The following is a 20,634-nucleotide window of genomic DNA, read 5'->3' as shown; positions in this document are numbered from 1 at the left end:
CCCAGAGCTTGGTGCCCACCACCCAGCCCCTCCGAGCACAGAGACTCCGCGACCTCTCGGGCCTCCTGCTCCACTGCTCTTACTGCTGCAGGAAACCACTTTTCCCTTGTGTTCTCACAGACCTGCCGTGTTTCACTTGGCGCCTGTCGCCTCTAGGCTCTCGCTGGGCACCCCAAGAATGGAGCCCCTCTCAATCCTCCTTGTCTCCTCCCTTAGAGCCTGGGACACACTGGTGGGATCCGCCTCGGCCTTCTCTTGCCCAGGTTGAGCAGGCCCGGCTCTCGCAGCCGTTCCTTGGGAGTGAGAGAGATGCTCCAGGGCTGTCATCCTCTCGGCAGCCCTTTACTGCACTGGCTCCAGTGGCTTCCTGTCTCTCTTAGCCTGGGGAGCCCTGCATTCAACACAGCACTGCAGGGGTGGCCTCAGCGCGCTGAGTAGAGGGGTGTCCAAAGCCAGTCGTGTCCCCCTGGCTGTGACACCCTCCTTCCTTATGCTTTCCTGCCCAAACTCCCCTCCTCACCACTCTCCTCACCCGGCCTGTTTGTGCCCGTTTTCTCTTGTCCTGTTGGTGGCCAGCACTGAAAAGAGGCCGACCCCATCCTCCTCACTCCCTCTCTTGCGTTAGTTCTATACGCTGATCCGGACCCTCTCAGCCTTCTCTTCTTCAGGCTGAACAGGCCCAGCTCTCGCCACCTTTCCTCTCAGAGCAGATGTTCCAGGCCCCTGATGGTCCTGGTAGCCCTGCGCTGGACTCTCTCTGGCAGCTGCACATCCCTCTTGTACTGGGGAGCCCAGAACTGGGCACAGGGCTCCAGATGTGGCCTCACCAGGGCTCAGCAGAGGGTCAGCATCACCTCCCTCAACCCCTCACGGAGACGCTCTCCGTGACATCCCTTATTTGAGCCCCCGGCAGGCATGTCTCCAGTATTGTCAACCAAACTCTTCTGTTTGGTGGCCAGTGGCAGGACGAGGGGTAACGGGTGCAAGTTGAAACCCAGGAAGTTCCATCTCCATGGGAGGAAGAACTTCTTTCCTGGGAGGGTGACAGAGCCCTGGCACAGGCTTCCCCGAGAGGCTGTGGAGTCTCCTTCTCTGGAGAGCTTCCAAACTGGCCTGGATGCCGCCCTGTGCCACGTGCTGTAGGTGTCCCTGCTGGAGCAGGGGGGTTGGCCTAGATGATCTCTAGAAGTCCCTTCCAACCTCAACCATTGTGGGATTCTGTGAGTCTGGGATTCTGGGATTGTCCCCAGCCCCGTCCCCTTGGCCATGCTGCTCCCCTTCCATCCACTTTCCTCCCTGCATGACCCTCTGCACTCTTTTCACCGCATGACCTCTTCTGGGGGGCTCCTGGCTCCCCTCCCCACATCTCCACTTGGGGGCCCCAGTGTGCGTCCCATCTACATGCGAGAGAAAACAGTGTACATTTTATTTTTCGACTAACATATCTAAAGGTGATAGTAAAGTGTGAAATGACTAAGGAGAGCCTTGACTCGTTCTGGTGGATGTCACTGCGGGGGGTAAGAGCCAGGTCTCCCTCCTTCCATGGATGGAGTTGCCAGTTGAGATGTTCCTTCCTCCTGGCTTGGGTCCTGGTGGTTCCTCTGCCTGTCCTTGCCCCCCGGTGCTGGCCGGCTGCGGTTAGTCGAAGGAGCCGTTCTTCAGGCGGGTTAAGCCCAGGATCCTGAGGATGATTGCCCTCAGGGAGCGCAGGTTGGGGGTGAGCCGCCGAGCCATGTAAATGACGAGGCCCCTGGGGTCGCTCAGGCTCCACCTCATGCCGCGGGTGCCCTCTTCCTCCTCCGAGTCGCTGTCCTCCTGCCTCTTTGGAGTGAGAGGCCGGCGCTGCAGCGCTGTGCGCTGCTGGGGGGCCTGCGCAGGGCAGCGCGGTTGTTGGATCTGGCGCTCTTCAGCCTTTGGAGCACGCTGGGGCTTCTTGACCTGGCGCTCTCCAGCCTTTGGAGGGGGTTGGGGTTGCTGCACCTGGCACTCTTTGGCTTGTGGAGCAGCTGACTGCACCCGGCTGCCTTCCTGCTCTTGAGTGGCTTCCTGGACCTGTCCACTTTCAGATTTTGCAGCGGGGAGCTGGACCTGGCTGCTTTCAGAAGGCCGTGATGGTACTGGGAGCAGTGTGTGACGCTCACATCCCTGCTGTGACTCTGCAGCCCAGCCCCACTGCTGCTGCAGCCTCTTGGCGCGGATGTGGAGCTCCAGGGTCTCGCGGGTGTCGTCGGGCAGGAACAGGGCCTCCGAGGCGTGGAAATAGCGGGGCATCCTGCCAGAGCGCCTGGATGCGGGGGCTGCATGACACACCCGTCCGCGGGCCGTTATTTCATGAGATCGTCTCACGATGACGGGGAATCTCCTGAGAAGGATCTCCAGAAGCTTCCTCATCACGTGCATCCGCAGCCTGGTCTGGAGCTGCTCTCCCAGTTGCAGCCTTGAGCGGGGATGAGGATCAGCGTCCCGGGGGAGGCTGCCAGCCCCGGCAGCCGCGTGCGAGCCCCGCGCAGGCTGCGTGGCTGCAGTGAGGTGTCCTGCAGGCTGAGACCTTCTGTGGGGCGGCCCCCCATGCCGAGGAACCAGTTTCCTCCGCTGGCTGCTATTACTGAAGAGGCTGGACTCGGACGAAGATGATGACTCTTCGGAGCTGGAGTCCCAGAGTTTCCTCCACCCTTCCGCCCGCAGCCAGCGCTGCCTCTCGTGGGCAGCCTCGCCGCAGGGCCTGCAGCTTGGGTCGTAGCACAGGAACGTGCCAGGGCCCCTGCAGCCGAACACGCGCTGCCCTCCACCTGCAACACAGCGGGGAGCCGCCTGAGCAGGGCCGAGGGCAGCTGCCCCGCACGCAGCCCCGCGGGCAAGGTTGCGGGTGCCCTTGGTGGCAGGGAGCAGAGCTGGGCAGGAGCAGGGAGCACGGCAGCCCTCCCCTGCGCAGGGCCCAGAGGTGGCCCGCAGGGAAGAGTCGCCCCGGGAAGGTCCCAGCCCAAGGCCCAGCCCCCCCAGAGCCTCCTGCCTGCAGCCCCTCGGCAGAGAGCGGGGACGTGGCGGGCTCTGCGCTGTCCCCAGTGGGAGTCAGCCCGCGTGGCGCAGCCTCACCTGTCTCCTGCGCCTGCGAGCGCCTCCCCTTGCGCCAGCTCCAGCCAGAGGCCTGCAGGCAGAGGGGCAGGGGCAGCGTGAGCACGGCCTCGGCCGAGCCTGCCCTGCCCGGGCCCGGGGCTGCGCGCAGCTGGGCACCCTCCTGCAGGCTGCACAGGGAGGCCCCGCAGCACCCTCCTACCTTACGGCCCTTGGCGGAGCGGCTGTGCCTCCTGTTCACGGCATCCCAGGCCCCTAGCAACAGGAGGAAGATGGGGCAGAGGCAGAGGAAGCAGCCGCTGCCCCAGAACAGGGAGGCCCAGGTGTGCAGAGCCATCCCCAGCACATCCAGCATGGCTGGACAAGTAAGAGAGGGTTCAGGAGCAGACACAGCCCTTTGGAGCTGCTCGCACTCCCCACGCAAACCCTCTGCGAGGCAGGGCCGGGGCCGGCCCGCTTAAGTCCCTGCTGCAGCACTGTGAGGCAACAGAGGGCATCACAAAGGCCCAGCAGAGGGGACAGCTGGGGTGGGGGCACGAGGGGAGGCCATGGCCGGGCACCCGGCGGACACAGGGACCGTGAGGAAGGGCCCAGACGCACAGAAGGGTTGAGGGTGGACGGGAGCTCCGGCGAGCAGCTAGTGCGGCCCCCTGCTCAGGCAGGGTCGCCCAGAGCTTGGTGCCCACCACCCAGCCCCTCCGAGCACAGAGACTCCGCGACCTCTCGGGCCTCCTGCTCCACTGCTCTTACTGCTACAGGAAACCACTTTTCCCTTGTGTTCTCACAGACCTGCCGTGTTTCACTTGGCGCCTGTCGCCTCTAGGCTCTCGCTGGGCACCCCAAGAATGGAGCCCCTCTCAATCCTCCTTGTCTCCTCCCTTAGAGCCTGGGACACACTGGTGGGATCCGCCTCGGCCTTCTCTTGCCCAGGTTGAGCAGGCCCGGCTCTCGCAGCCGTTCCTTGGGAGTGAGAGAGATGCTCCAGGGCTGTCATCCTCTCGGCAGCCCTTTACTGCACTGGCTCCAGTGGCTTCCTGTCTCTCTTAGCCTGGGGAGCCCTGCATTCAACACAGCACTGCAGGGGTGGCCTCAGCGCGCTGAGTAGAGGGGTGTCCAAAGCCAGTCGTGTCCCCCTGGCTGTGACACCCTCCTTCCTTATGCTTTCCTGCCCAAACTCCCCTCCTCACCACTCTCCTCACCCGGCCTGTTTGTGCCCGTTTTCTCTTGTCCTGTTGGTGGCCAGCACTGAAAAGAGGCCGACCCCATCCTCCTCACTCCCTCTCTTGCGTTAGTTCTATACGCTGATCCGGACCCTCTCAGCCTTCTCTTCTTCAGGCTGAACAGGCCCAGCTCTCGCCACCTTTCCTCTCAGAGCAGATGTTCCAGGCCCCTGATGGTCCTGGTAGCCCTGCGCTGGACTCTCTCTGGCAGCTGCACATCCCTCTTGTACTGGGGAGCCCAGAACTGGGCACAGGGCTCCAGATGTGGCCTCACCAGGGCTCAGCAGAGGGTCAGCATCACCTCCCTCAACCCCTCACGGAGACGCTCTCCGTGACATCCCTTATTTGAGCCCCCGGCAGGCATGTCTCCAGTATTGTCAACCAAACTCTTCTGTTTGGTGGCCAGTGGCAGGACGAGGGGTAACGGGTGCAAGTTGAAACCCAGGAAGTTCCATCTCCATGGGAGGAAGAACTTCTTTCCTGGGAGGGTGACAGAGCCCTGGCACAGGCTTCCCCGAGAGGCTGTGGAGTCTCCTTCTCTGGAGAGCTTCCAAACTGGCCTGGATGCCGCCCTGTGCCACGTGCTGTAGGTGTCCCTGCTGGAGCAGGGGGGTTGGCCTAGATGATCTCTAGAAGTCCCTTCCAACCTCAACCATTGTGGGATTCTGTGAGTCTGGGATTCTGGGATTGTCCCCAGCCCCGTCCCCTTGGCCATGCTGCTCCCCTTCCATCCACTTTCCTCCCTGCATGACCCTCTGCACTCTTTTCACCGCATGACCTCTTCTGGGGGGCTCCTGGCTCCCCTCCCCACATCTCCACTTGGGGGCCCCAGTGTGCGTCCCATCTACATGCGAGAGAAAACAGTGTACATTTTATTTTTCGACTAACATATCTAAAGGTGATAGTAAAGTGTGAAATGACTAAGGAGAGCCTTGACTCGTTCTGGTGGATGTCACTGCGGGGGGTAAGAGCCAGGTCTCCCTCCTTCCATGGATGGAGTTGCCAGTTGAGATGTTCCTTCCTCCTGGCTTGGGTCCTGGTGGTTCCTCTGCCTGTCCTTGCCCCCCGGTGCTGGCCGGCTGCGGTTAGTCGAAGGAGCCGTTCTTCAGGCGGGTTAAGCCCAGGATCCTGAGGATGATTGCCCTCAGGGAGCGCAGGTTGGGGGTGAGCCGCCGAGCCATGTAAATGACGAGGCCCCTGGGGTCGCTCAGGCTCCACCTCATGCCGCGGGTGCCCTCTTCCTCCTCCGAGTCGCTGTCCTCCTGCCTCTTTGGAGTGAGAGGCCGGCGCTGCAGCGCTGTGCGCTGCTGGGGGGCCTGCGCAGGGCAGCGCGGTTGTTGGATCTGGCGCTCTTCAGCCTTTGGAGCACGCTGGGGCTTCTTGACCTGGCGCTCTCCAGCCTTTGGAGGGGGTTGGGGTTGCTGCACCTGGCACTCTTTGGCTTGTGGAGCAGCTGACTGCACCCGGCTGCCTTCCTGCTCTTGAGTGGCTTCCTGGACCTGTCCACTTTCAGATTTTGCAGCGGGGAGCTGGAGCTGGCTGCTTTCAGAAGGCCGTGATGGTACTGGGAGCAGTGTGTGACGCTCACATCCCTGCTGTGACTCTGCAGCCCAGCCCCACTGCTGCTGCAGCCTCTTGGCGCGGATGTGGAGCTCCAGGGTCTCGCGGGTGTCGTCGGGCAGGAACAGGGCCTCCGAGGCGTGGAAATAGCGGGGCATCCTGCCAGAGCGCCTGGATGCGGGGGCTGCATGACACACCCGTCCGCGGGCCGTTATTTCATGGGATCGTCTCACGATGACGGGGAATCTCCTGAGAAGGATCTCCAGAAGCTTCCTCATCACGTGCATCCGCAGCCTGGTCTGGAGCTGCTCTCCCAGTTGCAGCCTTGAGCGGGGATGAGGATCAGCGTCCCGGGGGAGGCTGCCAGCCCCGGCAGCCGCGTGCGAGCCCCGCGCAGGCTGCGTGGCTGCAGCGAGGTGTCCTGCAGGCTGAGACCTTCTGTGGGGCGGCCCCCCACGCCGAGGAACCAGTTTCCTCCGCTGGCTGCTATTACTGACGAGGCTGGACTCGGACGAAGATGATGACTCTTCGGAGCTGGAGTCCCAGAGTTTCCTCCACCCTTCCGCCCGCAGCCAGCGCTGCCTCTCGTGGGCAGCCTCGCCGCAGGGCCTGCAGCTTGGGTCGTAGCACAGGAACGTGCCAGGGCCCCTGCAGCCGAACACGCGCTGCCCTCCACCTGCAACACAGCGGGGAGCAGCCTGAGCAGGGCCGAGGGCAGCTGCCCCGCACGCAGCCCCGCGGGCAAGGTTGCGGGTGCCCTTGGTGGCAGGGAGCAGAGCTGGGCGGGAGCGGCGAGCAGGGCAGCCCTCCCCTGCACAGGGCTCAGAGGTGGCCCGCAGGGAAGAGTCGCCCCGGGAAGGTCCCAGCCCAAGGCCCAGCCCCCCCAGAGCCTCCTGCCCGCAGCCCCTCGGCAGAGAGCGGGGACATGGCGGGCTCTGCGCTGTCCCCAGTGGGAGTCAGCCCGCGTGGCGCAGCCTCACCTGTCTCCTGCGCCTGCGAGCGCCTCCCCTTGCGCCAGCTCCAGCCAGAGGCCTGCAGGCAGAGGGGCAGGGGCAGCGTGAGCACGGCCTCGGCCGAGCCTGCCCTGCCCGGGCCCGGGGCTGCGCGCAGCTGGGCACCCTCCTGCAGGCTGCACAGGGAGGCCCCGCAGCACCCTCCTACCTTACGGCCCTTGGCGGAGCGGCTGTGCCTCCTGTTTACGGCATCCCAGGCCCCTAGCAACAGGAGGAAGATGGGGCAGAGGCAGAGGAAGCAGCCGCTGCCCCAGAACAGGGAGGCCCAGGTGTGCAGAGCCATCCCCAGCACATCCAGCATGGCTGGACAAGTAAGAGAGGGTTCAGGAGCAGACACAGCCCTTTGGAGCTGCTCGCACTCCCCACGCAAACCCTCTGCGAGGCAGGGCCGGGGCTGGCCCGCTTAAGTCCCTGCTGCAGCACTGTGAGGCAACAGAGGGCATCACAAAGGCCCAGCAGAGGGGACAGCTGGGGTGGGGGCACGAGGGGAGGCCATGGCCGGGCACCCGGCGGACACAGGGACCGTGAGGAAGGGCCCAGACGCACAGAAGGGTTGAGGGTGGACGGGAGCTCCGGCGAGCAGCTAATGCGGCCCCCTGCTCAAGCAGGGTCGCCCAGAGCTTGGTGCCCACCACCCAGCCCCTCCGAGCACAGAGACTCCGCGACCTCTCGGGCCTCCTGCTCCACTGCTCTTACTGCTGCAGGAAACCACTTTTCCCTTGTGTTCTCACAGACCTGCCGTGTTTCACTTGGCGCCTGTCGCCTCTAGGCTCTCGCTGGGCACCCCAAGAATGGAGCCCCTCTCAATCCTCCTTGTCTCCTCCCTTAGAGCCTGGGACACACTGGTGGGATCCGCCTCGGCCTTCTCTTGCCCAGGTTGAGCAGGCCCGGCTCTCGCAGCTGTTCCTTGGGAGTGAGAGAGATGCTCCAGGGCTGTCATCCTCTCGGCAGCCCTTTACTGCACTGGCTCCAGTGGCTTCCTGTCTCTCTTAGCCTGGGGAGCCCTGCATTCAACACAGCACTGCAGGGGTGGCCTCAGCGCGCTGAGTAGAGGGGTGTCCAAAGCCAGTCGTGTCCCCCTGGCTGTGACACCCTCCTTCCTTATGCTTTCCTGCCCAAACTCCCCTCCTCGCCACTCTCCTCACCCGGCCTGTTTGTGCCCGTTTTCTCTTGTCCTGTTGGTGGCCAGCACTGAAAAGAGGCCGACCCCATCCTCCTCACTCCCTCTCTTGCGTTAGTTCTATACGCTGATCCGGTCCCCTCTCAGCCTTCTCTTCTTCAGGCTGAACAGGCCCAGCTCTCGCCACCTTTCCTCTCAGAGCAGATGTTCCAGGCCCCTGATGGTCCTGGTAGCCCTGCGCTGGACTCTCTCCGGCAGCTGCACATCCCTCTTGTACTGGGGAGCCCAGAACTGGGCACAGGGCTCCAGATGTGGCCTCACCAGGGCTCAGCAGAGGGTCAGCATCACCTCCCTCAACCCCTCACGGAGACGCTCTCCGTGACATCCCTTATTTGAGCCCCCGGCAGGCATGTCTCCAGTATTGTCAACCAAACTCTTCTGTTTGGTGGCCAGTGGCAGGACGAGGGGTAACGGGTGCAAGTTGAAACCCAGGAAGTTCCATCTCCATGGGAGGAAGAACTTCTTTCCTGGGAAGGTGACAGAGTCCTGGCACAGGCTGCCCAGAGAGGCTGTGGAGTCTCCTTCTCTGGAGAGCTTCCAAACTGGCCTGGATGCCGCCCTGTGCCACGTGCTGTAGGTGTCCCTGCTGGAGCAAGGGGATTGGCCTAGATGATCTCTAGAAGTCCCTTCCAACCTCAACCATTGTGGGATTCTGTGAGTCTGGGATTCTGGGATTGTCCCCAGCCCCGTCCCCTTGGCCATGCTGCTCCCCTTCCATCCACTTTCCTCCCTGCATGACCCTCTGCACTCTTTTCACCGCATGACCTCTTCTGGGGGGCTCCTGGCTCCCCTCCCCACATCTCCACTTGGGGGCCCCAGTGTGCGTCCCATCTACATGCGAGAGAAAACAGTGTACATTTTATTTTTCGACTAACATATCTAAAGGTGATAGTAAAGTGTGAAATGACTAAGGAGAGCCTTGACTCGTTCTGGTGGATGTCACTGCGGGGGGTAAGAGCCAGGTCTCCCTCCTTCCATGGATGGAGTTGCCAGTTGAGATGTTCCTTCCTCCTGGCTTGGGTCCTGGTGGTTCCTCTGCCTGTCCTTGCCCCCCGGTGCTGGCCGGCTGCGGTTAGTCAAAGGAGCCGTTCTTCAGGCGGGTTAAGCCCAGGATCCTGAGGATGATTGCCCTCAGGGAGCGCAGGTTGGGGGTGAGCCGCTGAGCCATGTAAATGACGAGGCCCCTGGGGTCGCTCAGGCTCCACCTCATGCTGCGGGTGCCCTCTTCCTCCTCCGAGTCGCTGTCCTCCTGCCTCTTTGGAGTGAGAGGCCGGCGCTGCCGCCCTGTGCGCTGCTGGGGGGCCTGCGCAGGGCAGCGCGGTTGTTGGATCTGGCGCTCTTCAGCCTTTGGAGCACGCTGGGGCTTCTTGACCTTGCGCTCTCCAGCCTTTGGAGGGGGCTGGGGTTGCTGCACCTGGCACTCTTTGGCTTGTGGAGCAGCTGACTGCACCCGGCTGCCTCCCTGCTCTTGAGTGGCTTCCTGGACCTGTCCACTTTCAGATTTTGCAGCGGGGAGCTGGAGCTGGCTGCTTTCAGAAGGCCGTGATGGTACTGGGAGCAGTGTGTGACGCTCACATCCCTGCTGTGACTCTGCAGCCCAGCCCCACTGCTGCTGCAGCCTCTTGGCGCGGATGTGGAGCTCCAGGGTCTCGCGGGTGTCATCGGGCAGGAACAGGGCCTCCGAGGCATGGAAGTAGCGGGGCATCCTGCCAGAGCGCCTGGGTGCGGGGGCTGCATGACGCACCCGTCCGCGGGCCGTTATTTCATGAGATCGTCTCACGATGACGGGGAATCTCCTGAGAAGGATCTCCAGAAGCTTCCTCATCACGTGCATCCGCAGCCTGCTCTGGAGCTGCTCTCCCAGTTGCAGCCTTGAGCGGGGATGAGGATCAGCGTCCCGGGGGAGGCTGCCAGCCCCGGCAGCCGCGTGCGAGCCCCGCGCAGGCTGCGTGGCTGCAGCGAGGTGTCCTGCAGGCTGAGACCTTCTGTGGGGCGGCCCCCCATGCCGAGGAACCAGTTTCCTCCGCTGGCTGCTATTACTGAAGAGGCTGGACTCGGACGAAGATGATGACTCTTCGGAGCTGGAGTCCCAGAGTTTCCTCCACCCTTCCGCCCGCAGCCAGCGCTGCCTCTCGTGGGCAGCCTCGCCGCAGGGCCTGCAGCTTGGGTCGTAGCACAGGAACGTGCCAGGGCCCCTGCAGCCGAACACGCGCTGCCCTCCACCTGCAACACAGCGGGGAGCCGCCTGAGCAGGGCCGAGGGCAGCTGCCCCGCACGCAGCCCCGCGGGCAAGGTTGCGGGTGCCCTTGGTGGCAGGGAGCAGAGCTGGGCAGGAGCAGGGAGCAGGGCAGCCCTCCCCTGCGCAGGGCCCAGAGGTGGCCCGCAGGGAAGAGTCGCCCCGGGAAGGTCCCAGCCCAAGGCCCAGCCCCCCCAGAGCCTCCTGCCCGCAGCCCCTCGGCAGAGAGCGGGGACGTGGCGGGCTCTGCGCTGTCCCCAGTGGGAGTCAGCCCGCGTGGCGCAGCCTCACCTGTCTCCTGCGCCTGCGAGCGCCTCCCCTTGCGCCAGCTCCAGCCAGAGGCCTGCAGGCAGAGGGGCAGGGGCAGCGTGAGCACGGCCTCGGCCGAGCCTGCCCTGCCCGGGCCCGGGGCTGCGCGCAGCTGGGCACCCTCCTGCAGGCTGCACAGGGAGGCCCCGCAGCACCCTCCTACCTTACGGCCCTTGGCGGAGCGGCTGTGCCTCCTGTTCACGGCATCCCAGGCCCCTAGCAACAGGAGGAAGATGGGGCAGAGGCAGAGGAAGCAGCCGCTGCCCCAGAACAGGGAGGCCCAGGTGTACAGAGCCATCCCCAGCACATCCAGCATGGCTGGACAAGTAAGAGAGGGTTCAGGAGCAGACACAGCCCTTTGGAGCTGCTCGCACTCCCCACACAAACCCTCTGCGAGGCAGGGCCGGGGCTGGCCCGCTTAAGTCCCTGCTGCAGCACTGTGAGGCAACAGAGGGCATCACAAAGGCCCAGCAGAGGGGACAGCTGGGGTGGGGGCACGAGGGGAGGCCATGGCCGGGCACCCGGCGGACACAGGGACCGTGAGGAAGGGCCCAGACGCACAGAAGGGTTGAGGGTGGACGGGAGCTCCGGCGAGCAGCTAGTGCGGCCCCCTGCTCAGGCAGGGTCGCCCAGAGCTTGGTGCCCACCACCCAGCCCCTCCGAGCACAGAGACTCCGCGACCTCTCGGGCCTCCTGCTCCACTGCTCTTACTGCTGCAGGAAACCACTTTTCCCTTGTGTTCTCACAGACCTGCCGTGTTTCACTTGGCGCCTGTCGCCTCTAGGCTCTCGCTGGGCACCCCAAGAATGGAGCCCCTCTCAATCCTCCTTGTCTCCTCCCTTAGAGCCTGGGACACACTGGTGGGATCCGCCTCGGCCTTCTCTTGCCCAGGTTGAGCAGGCCCGGCTCTCGCAGCCGTTCCTTGGGAGTGAGAGAGATGCTCCAGGGCTGTCATCCTCTCAGCAGCCCTTTACTGCACTGGCTCCAGTGGCTTCCTGTCTCTCTTAGCCTGGGGAGCCCTGCATTCAACACAGCACTGCAGGGGTGGCCTCAGCGCGCTGAGTAGAGGGGTGTCCAAAGCCAGTCGTGTCCCCCTGGCTGTGACACCCTCCTTCCTTATGCTTTCCTGCCCAAACTCCCCTCCTCACCACTCTCCTCACCCGGCCTGTTTGTGCCCGTTTTCTCTTGTCCTGTTGGTGGCCAGCACTGAAAAGAGGCCGACCCCATCCTCCTCACTCCCTCTCTTGCGTTAGTTCTATACGCTGATCCGGACCCTCTCAGCCTTCTCTTCTTCAGGCTGAACAGGCCCAGCTCTCGCCACCTTTCCTCTCAGAGCAGATGTTCCAGGCCCCTGATGGTCCTGGTAGCCCTGCGCTGGACTCTCTCTGGCAGCTGCACATCCCTCTTGTACTGGGGAGCCCAGAACTGGGCACAGGGCTCCAGATGTGGCCTCACCAGGGCTCAGCAGAGGGTCAGCATCACCTCCCTCAACCCCTCACGGAGACGCTCTCCGTGACATCCCTTATTTGAGCCCCCGGCAGGCATGTCTCCAGTATTGTCAACCAAACTCTTCTGTTTGGTGGCCAGTGGCAGGACGAGGGGTAACGGGTGCAAGTTGAAACCCAGGAAGTTCCATCTCCATGGGAGGAAGAACTTCTTTCCTGGGAGGGTGACAGAGCCCTGGCACAGGCTTCCCCGAGAGGCTGTGGAGTCTCCTTCTCTGGAGAGCTTCCAAACTGGCCTGGATGCCGCCCTGTGCCACGTGCTGTAGGTGTCCCTGCTGGAGCAGGGGGGTTGGCCTAGATGATCTCTAGAAGTCCCTTCCAACCTCAACCATTGTGGGATTCTGTGAGTCTGGGATTCTGGGATTGTCCCCAGCCCCGTCCCCTTGGCCATGCTGCTCCCCTTCCATCCACTTTCCTCCCTGCATGACCCTCTGCACTCTTTTCACCGCATGACCTCTTCTGGGGGGCTCCTGGCTCCCCTCCCCACATCTCCACTTGGGGGCCCCAGTGTGCGTCCCATCTACATGCGAGAGAAAACAGTGTACATTTTATTTTTCGACTAACATATCTAAAGGTGATAGTAAAGTGTGAAATGACTAAGGAGAGCCTTGACTCGTTCTGGTGGATGTCACTGCGGGGGGTAAGAGCCAGGTCTCCCTCCTTCCATGGATGGAGTTGCCAGTTGAGATGTTCCTTCCTCCTGGCTTGGGTCCTGGTGGTTCCTCTGCCTGTCCTTGCCCCCCGGTGCTGGCCGGCTGCGGTTAGTCGAAGGAGCCGTTCTTCAGGCGGGTTAAGCCCAGGATCCTGAGGATGATTGCCCTCAGGGAGCGCAGGTTGGGGGTGAGCCGCCGAGCCATGTAAATGACGAGGCCCCTGGGGTCGCTCAGGCTCCACCTCATGCCGCGGGTGCCCTCTTCCTCCTCCGAGTCGCTGTCCTCCTGCCTCTTTGGAGTGAGAGGCCGGCGCTGCAGCGCTGTGCGCTGCTGGGGGGCCTGCGCAGGGCAGCGCGGTTGTTGGATCTGGCGCTCTTCAGCCTTTGGAGCACGCTGGGGCTTCTTGACCTGGCGCTCTCCAGCCTTTGGAGGGGGTTGGGGTTGCTGCACCTGGCACTCTTTGGCTTGTGGAGCAGCTGACTGCACCCGGCTGCCTTCCTGCTCTTGAGTGGCTTCCTGGACCTGTCCACTTTCAGATTTTGCAGCGGGGAGCTGGAGCTGGCTGCTTTCAGAAGGCCGTGATGGTACTGGGAGCAGTGTGTGACGCTCACATCCCTGCTGTGACTCTGCAGCCCAGCCCCACTGCTGCTGCAGCCTCTTGGCGCGGATGTGGAGCTCCAGGGTCTCGCGGGTGTCGTCGGGCAGGAACAGGGCCTCCGAGGCGTGGAAATAGCGGGGCATCCTGCCAGAGCGCCTGGATGCGGGGGCTGCATGACACACCCGTCCGCGGGCCGTTATTTCATGGGATCGTCTCACGATGACGGGGAATCTCCTGAGAAGGATCTCCAGAAGCTTCCTCATCACGTGCATCCGCAGCCTGGTCTGGAGCTGCTCTCCCAGTTGCAGCCTTGAGCGGGGATGAGGATCAGCGTCCCGGGGGAGGCTGCCAGCCCCGGCAGCCGCGTGCGAGCCCCGCGCAGGCTGCGTGGCTGCAGCGAGGTGTCCTGCAGGCTGAGACCTTCTGTGGGGCGGCCCCCCACGCCGAGGAACCAGTTTCCTCCGCTGGCTGCTATTACTGACGAGGCTGGACTCGGACGAAGATGATGACTCTTCGGAGCTGGAGTCCCAGAGTTTCCTCCACCCTTCCGCCCGCAGCCAGCGTTGCCTCTCGTGGGCAGCCTCGCCGCAGGGCCTGCAGCTTGGGTCGTAGCACAGGAACGTGCCAGGGCCCCTGCAGCCGAACACGCGCTGCCCTCCACCTGCAACACAGCGGGGAGCAGCCTGAGCAGGGCCGAGGGCAGCTGCCCCGCACGCAGCCCCGCGGGCAAGGTTGCGGGTGCCCTTGGTGGCAGGGAGCAGAGCTGGGCGGGAGCGGCGAGCAGGGCAGCCCTCCCCTGCACAGGGCTCAGAGGTGGCCCGCAGGGAAGAGTCGCCCCGGGAAGGTCCCAGCCCAAGGCCCAGCCCCCCCAGAGCCTCCTGCCCGCAGCCCCTCGGCAGAGAGCGGGGACGTGGCGGGCTCTGCGCTGTCCCCAGTGGGAGTCAGCCCGCGTGGCGCAGCCTCACCTGTCTCCTGCGCCTGCGAGCGCCTCCCCTTGCGCCAGCTCCAGCCAGAGGCCTGCAGGCAGAGGGGCAGGGGCAGCGTGAGCACGGCCTCGGCCGAGCCTGCCCTGCCCGGGCCCGGGGCTGCGCGCAGCTGGGCACCCTCCTGCAGGCTGCACAGGGAGGCCCCGCAGCACCCTCCTACCTTACGGCCCTTGGCGGAGCGGCTGTGCCTCCTGTTTACGGCATCCCAGGCCCCTAGCAACAGGAGGAAGATGGGGCAGAGGCAGAGGAAGCAGCCGCTGCCCCAGAACAGGGAGGCCCAGGTGTGCAGAGCCATCCCCAGCACATCCAGCATGGCTGGACAAGTAAGAGAGGGTTCAGGAGCAGACACAGCCCTTTGGAGCTGCTCGCACTCCCCACACAAACCCTCTGCGAGGCAGGGCCGGGGCTGGCCCGCTTAAGTCCCTGCTGCAGCACTGTGAGGCAACAGAGGGCATCACAAAGGCCCAGCAGAGGGGACAGCTGGGGTGGGGGCACGAGGGGAGGCCATGGCCGGGCACCCGGCGGACACAGGGACCGTGAGGAAGGGCCCAGACGCACAGAAGGGTTGAGGGTGGACGGGAGCTCCGGCGAGCAGCTAATGCGGCCCCCTGCTCAAGCAGGGTCGCCCAGAGCTTGGTGCCCACCACCCAGCCCCTCCGAGCACAGAGACTCCGCGACCTCTCGGGCCTCCTGCTCCACTGCTCTTACTGCTGCAGGAAACCACTTTTCCCTTGTGTTCTCACAGACCTGCCGTGTTTCACTTGGCGCCTGTCGCCTCTAGGCTCTCGCTGGGCACCCCAAGAATGGAGCCCCTCTCAATCCTCCTTGTCTCCTCCCTTAGAGCCTGGGACACACTGGTGGGATCCGCCTCGGCCTTCTCTTGCCCAGGTTGAGCAGGCCCGGCTCTCGCAGCTGTTCCTTGGGAGTGAGAGAGATGCTCCAGGGCTGTCATCCTCTCGGCAGCCCTTTACTGCACTGGCTCCAGTGGCTTCCTGTCTCTCTTAGCCTGGGGAGCCCTGCATTCAACACAGCACTGCAGGGGTGGCCTCAGCGCGCTGAGTAGAGGGGTGTCCAAAGCCAGTCGTGTCCCCCTGGCTGTGACACCCTCCTTCCTTATGCTTTCCTGCCCAAACTCCCCTCCTCGCCACTCTCCTCACCCGGCCTGTTTGTGCCCGTTTTCTCTTGTCCTGTTGGTGGCCAGCACTGAAAAGAGGCCGACCCCATCCTCCTCACTCCCTCTCTTGCGTTAGTTCTATACGCTGATCCGGTCCCCTCTCAGCCTTCTCTTCTTCAGGCTGAACAGGCCCAGCTCTCGCCACCTTTCCTCTCAGAGCAGATGTTCCAGGCCCCTGATGGTCCTGGTAGCCCTGCGCTGGACTCTCTCCGGCAGCTGCACATCCCTCTTGTACTGGGGAGCCCAGAACTGGGCACAGGGCTCCAGATGTGGCCTCACCAGGGCTCAGCAGAGGGTCAGCATCACCTCCCTCAACCCCTCACGGAGACGCTCTCCGTGACATCCCTTATTTGAGCCCCCGGCAGGCATGTCTCCAGTATTGTCAACCAAACTCTTCTGTTTGGTGGCCAGTGGCAGGACGAGGGGTAACGGGTGCAAGTTGAAACCCAGGAAGTTCCATCTCCATGGGAGGAAGAACTTCTTTCCTGGGAAGGTGACAGAGTCCTGGCACAGGCTGCCCAGAGAGGCTGTGGAGTCTCCTTCTCTGGAGAGCTTCCAAACTGGCCTGGATGCCGCCCTGTGCCACGTGCTGTAGGTGTCCCTGCTGGAGCAAGGGGATTGGCCTAGATGATCTCTAGAAGTCCCTTCCAACCTCAACCATTGTGGGATTCTGTGAGTCTGGGATTCTGGGATTGTCCCCAGCCCCGTCCCCTTGGCCATGCTGCTCCCCTTCCATCCACTTTCCTCCCTGCATGACCCTCTGCACTCTTTTCACCGCATGACCTCTTCTGGGGGGCTCCTGGCTCCCCTCCCCACATCTCCACTTGGGGGCCCCAGTGTGCGTCCCATCTACATGCGAGAGAAAACAGTGTACATTTTATTTTTCGACTAACATATCTAAAGGTGATAGTAAAGTGTGAAATGACTAAGGAGAGCCTTGACTCGTTCTGGTGGATGTCACTGCGGGGGGTAAGAGCCAGGTCTCCCTCCTTCCATGGATGGAGTTGCCAGTTGAGATGTTCCTTCCTCCTGGCTTGGGTCCTGGTGGTTCCTCTGCCTGTCCTTGCCCCCCGGTGCTGGCCGGCTGCGGTTAGTCGAAGGAGCCGTTCTTCAGGCGGGTTAAGCCCAGGATCCTGAGGATGATTGCCCTCAGGGAGCGCAGGTTGGGGGTGAGCCGCCGAGCCATCTAAATGACGAGGCCCCTGGGGTCGCTCAGGCTCCACCTCATGCCGCGGGTGCCCTCTTCCTCCTCCGAGTCGCTGTCCTCCTGCCTCTTTGGAGTGAGAGGCCGGCGCTGCAGCGCTGTGCGCTGCTGGGGGGCCTGCGCAGGGCAGCGCGGTTGTTGGATCTGGCGCTCTTCAGCCTTTGGAGCACGCTGGGGCTTCTTGACCTGGCGCTCTCCAGCCTTTGGAGGGGGTTGGGGTTGCTGCACCTGGCACTCTTTGGCTTGTGGAGCAGCTGACTGCACCCGGCTGCCTTCCTGCTCTTGAGTGGCTTCCTGGACCTGTCCACTTTCAGATTTTGCAGCGGGGAGCTGGACCTGGCTGCTTTCAGAAGGCCGTGATGGTACTGGGAGCAGTGTGTGACGCTCACATCCCTGCTGTGACTCTGCAGCCCAGCCCCACTGCTGCTGCAGCCTCTTGGCGCGGATGTGGAGCTCCAGGGTCTCGCGGGTGTCGTCGGGCAGGAACAGGGCCTCCGAGGCGTGGAAATAGCGGGGCATCCTGCCAGAGCGCCTGGATGCGGGGGCTGCATGACACACCCGTCCGCGGGCCGTTATTTCATGGGATCGTCTCACGATGACGGGGAATCTCCTGAGAAGGATCTCCAGAAGCTTCCTCATCACGTGCATCCGCAGCCTGGTCTGGAGCTGCTCTCCCAGTTGCAGCCTTGAGCGGGGATGAGGATCAGCGTCCCGGGGGAGGCTGCCAGCCCCGGCAGCCGCGTGCGAGCCCCGCGCAGGCTGCGTGGCTGCAGCGAGGTGTCCTGCAGGCTGAGACCTTCTGTGGGGCGGCCCCCCACGCCGAGGAACCAGTTTCCTCCGCTGGCTGCTATTACTGACGAGGCTGGACTCGGACGAAGATGATGACTCTTCGGAGCTGGAGTCCCAGAGTTTCCTCCACCCTTCCGCCCGCAGCCAGCGCTGCCTCTCGTGGGCAGCCTCGCCACAGGGCCTGCAGCTTGGGTCGTAGCACAGGAACGTGCCAGGGCCCCTGCAGCCGAACACGCGCTGCCCTCCACCTGCAACACAGCGGGGAGCAGCCTGAGCAGGGCCGAGGGCAGCTGCCCCGCACGCAGCCCCGCGGGCAAGGTTGCGGGTGCCCTTGGTGGCAGGGAGCAGAGCTGGGCGGGAGCGGCGAGCAGGGCAGCCCTCCCCTGCACAGGGCTCAGAGGTGGCCCGCAGGGAAGAGTCGCCCCGGGAAGGTCCCAGCCCAAGGCCCAGCCCCCCCAGAGCCTCCTGCCCGCAGCCCCTCGGCAGAGAGCGGGGACGTGGCGGGCTCTACGCTGTCCCCAGTGGGAGTCAGCCCGCGTGGCGCAGCCTCACCTGTCTCCTGCGCCTGCGAGCGCCTCCCCTTGCGCCAGCTCCAGCCAGAGGCCTGCAGGCAGAGGGGCAGGGGCAGCGTGAGCACGGCCTCGGCCGAGCCTGCCCTGCCCGGGCCCGGGGCTGCGCGCAGCTGGGCACCCTCCTGCAGGCTGCACAGGGAGGCCCCGCAGCACCCTCCTACCTTACGGCCCTTGGCGGAGCGGCTGTGCCTCCTGTTTACGGCATCCCAGGCCCCTAGCAACAGGAGGAAGATGGGGCAGAGGCAGAGGAAGCAGCCGCTGCCCCAGAACAGGGAGGCCCAGGTGTGCAGAGCCATCCCCAGCACATCCAGCATGGCTGGACAAGTAAGAGAGGGTTCAGGAGCAGACACAGCCCTTTGGAGCTGCTCGCACTCCCCACGCAAACCCTCTGCGAGGCAGGGCCGGGGCCGGCCCGCTTAAGTCCCTGCTGCAGCACTGTGAGGCAACAGAGGGCATCACAAAGGCCCAGCAGAGGGGACAGCTGCGGGGGGGGGGGCACGAGGGGAGGCCATGGCTGGGCACCCGGCGGACACAGGGACCGTGAGGAAGGGCCCAGACGCACAGAAGGGTTGAGGGTGGACGGGAGCTCCGGCGAGCAGCTAATGCGGCCCCCTGCTCAAGCAGGGTCGCCCAGAGCTTGGTGCCCACCACCCAGCCCCTCCGAGCACAGAGACTCCGCGACCTCTCGGGCCTCCTGCTCCACTGCTCTTACTGCTGCAGGAAACCACTTTTCCCTTGTGTTCTCACAGACCTGCCGTGTTTCACTTGGCGCCTGTCTCCTCTAGGCTCTCGCTGGGCACCCCAAGAATGGAGCCCCTCTCAATCCTCCTTGTCTCCTCCCTTAGAGCCTGGGACACACTGGTGGGATCCGCCTCGGCCTTCTGTTGCCCAGGTTGAGCAGGCCCGGCTCTCGCAGCCGTTCCTTGGGAGTGAGAGAGATGCTCCAGGGCCGTCATCCTCTTGGCAGCCCTTTGCCGCACTGGCTCCCTGTCTCTCTTAGCCTGGAGCGGGGATGAGGATCCGCGCCCCGGGGGAGGCTGCCAGCTCTGGCAGCCGCGTGCCAGCCCCATGCAGGTGAGTGGCAGGGATAGCTGTCCCCGTTCTCGCGCAGGCCCTGCTATGTGTTCCTCCATCACCCTGCACTTTGGCAGCTCGGAGCTGCTTGTCCTGCACGGGGTGCACCAAGCAGCAAGCTGAGGTGGCTGCCTGCTGCTGCAGGGTGAGCAGCGGGAGCCACAGGGCCGGGGGCGCTGGCACGGGGAACTCGGGGACATTTTCCTGTTTTGAAGTGCGATTTCTATGCTATGTGGGTCACCGGAGTTGGTGCCACAGCTTGTGCATGAAATCTTTGTAGCTTTTAGTGCTGGCCCAGGGCCTCAGAGAGCCTTCTGGGGCTTGTTCAGGGCCTCTGCCTTTACTTTGGGGTGGGAAAGGATATTTTTTCTGCCATTTGGAATATCTCAGGGGCCTCCATTTAGGTCCGTCCATTAGACCTTGCAATGGGGTATCTAGGTGTTCTTCCTAAAGCATTCTCCTTATGTATATACACACATAAATATATTTATTACATTTTTAGAATTTTTTTTCAAACATTGGCAGTTCTTTAAAGGAGCAATGGAAGCTCCTTATTTCAGAGAAATTCCACATCAATAGGCTTTTTTTTTTCTCAGCATCGTCCCCTGTGATTAGGCTCTATACCTACAGGAAGAGCTGAAAGCTTTGCCCGAGAGCCTTCCTCCTTCTTAATGCAACCAAAAGACTTGTCATTATCCCAGCCAAGGCAGAATATAAGAAAAAATCCTTTCTGGACACCATTCCAAGAAAAGAAGTGATTCAAACCATTCTCATGCTCAGCCACAGAATCAACGGTGCAGGAAAATGATTTAACATTCCTGCATTGATTTCCGTGTAGCACACCCATGCCTTACCAATGTAGAGTCTCCCTTCGTGCTTTCTTCACACCCTTGGTTGATTTGCTGCCTTATTAATTTTGCCGGAAACTGTTTTGAATTGAGTGGGTTTTTTGTTTTGTATTGTCTTGAATATGGTATCTAATTCTCAAGGATTAACTGCAGTTGGTACACATTCTAGGCTTAAAGAGTTCGATTGAATAGTCGTGCTAATGTATTAGAGAACATGATTTTATAAGTAGATCTATTGAATTATTAGAGTCCCTAACACTTAAATCAAAGGTTGCTCAAATTTTAGCTTAGTAAATAATTAACCCTTCATTGGCCATTATATGGCACGTGTCAACACTCTGCTCCCTGGTTGAGTTGTAGCCCAGATTAACGTTGTGACTGTAAGCAGGAATGGTACTAGATAAACAGCAAGTCAACCCAGACATGAAACTGCACATACTGACTACTTGCATGATTCAGTTGAGTGAGGGATGGTGTTGAAATCTTAAATGAGCTCAAAGAGGGTTGGAATATAAGCAAGTATTACTGTGGCCCTTTGCACAGGAATGATTTTTAGGTTTATTGTATGACTAATGGGAGATGAAGAGAGCCCTCAGCATCTGAATGCATTGAGAGCATCTACTCAAATTGAGGAAGGGGTT

Source organism: Tinamus guttatus, unplaced genomic scaffold, assembly GCF_059628265.1.
Source record: "Tinamus guttatus ecotype Peru unplaced genomic scaffold, ASM5962826v1 Tinamus_guttatus_pri_ptg000356l, whole genome shotgun sequence".
Taxonomy (NCBI): Eukaryota; Metazoa; Chordata; class Aves; order Tinamiformes; family Tinamidae; genus Tinamus; species Tinamus guttatus.
Note: the sequence above shows the minus strand (reverse complement) of the source record.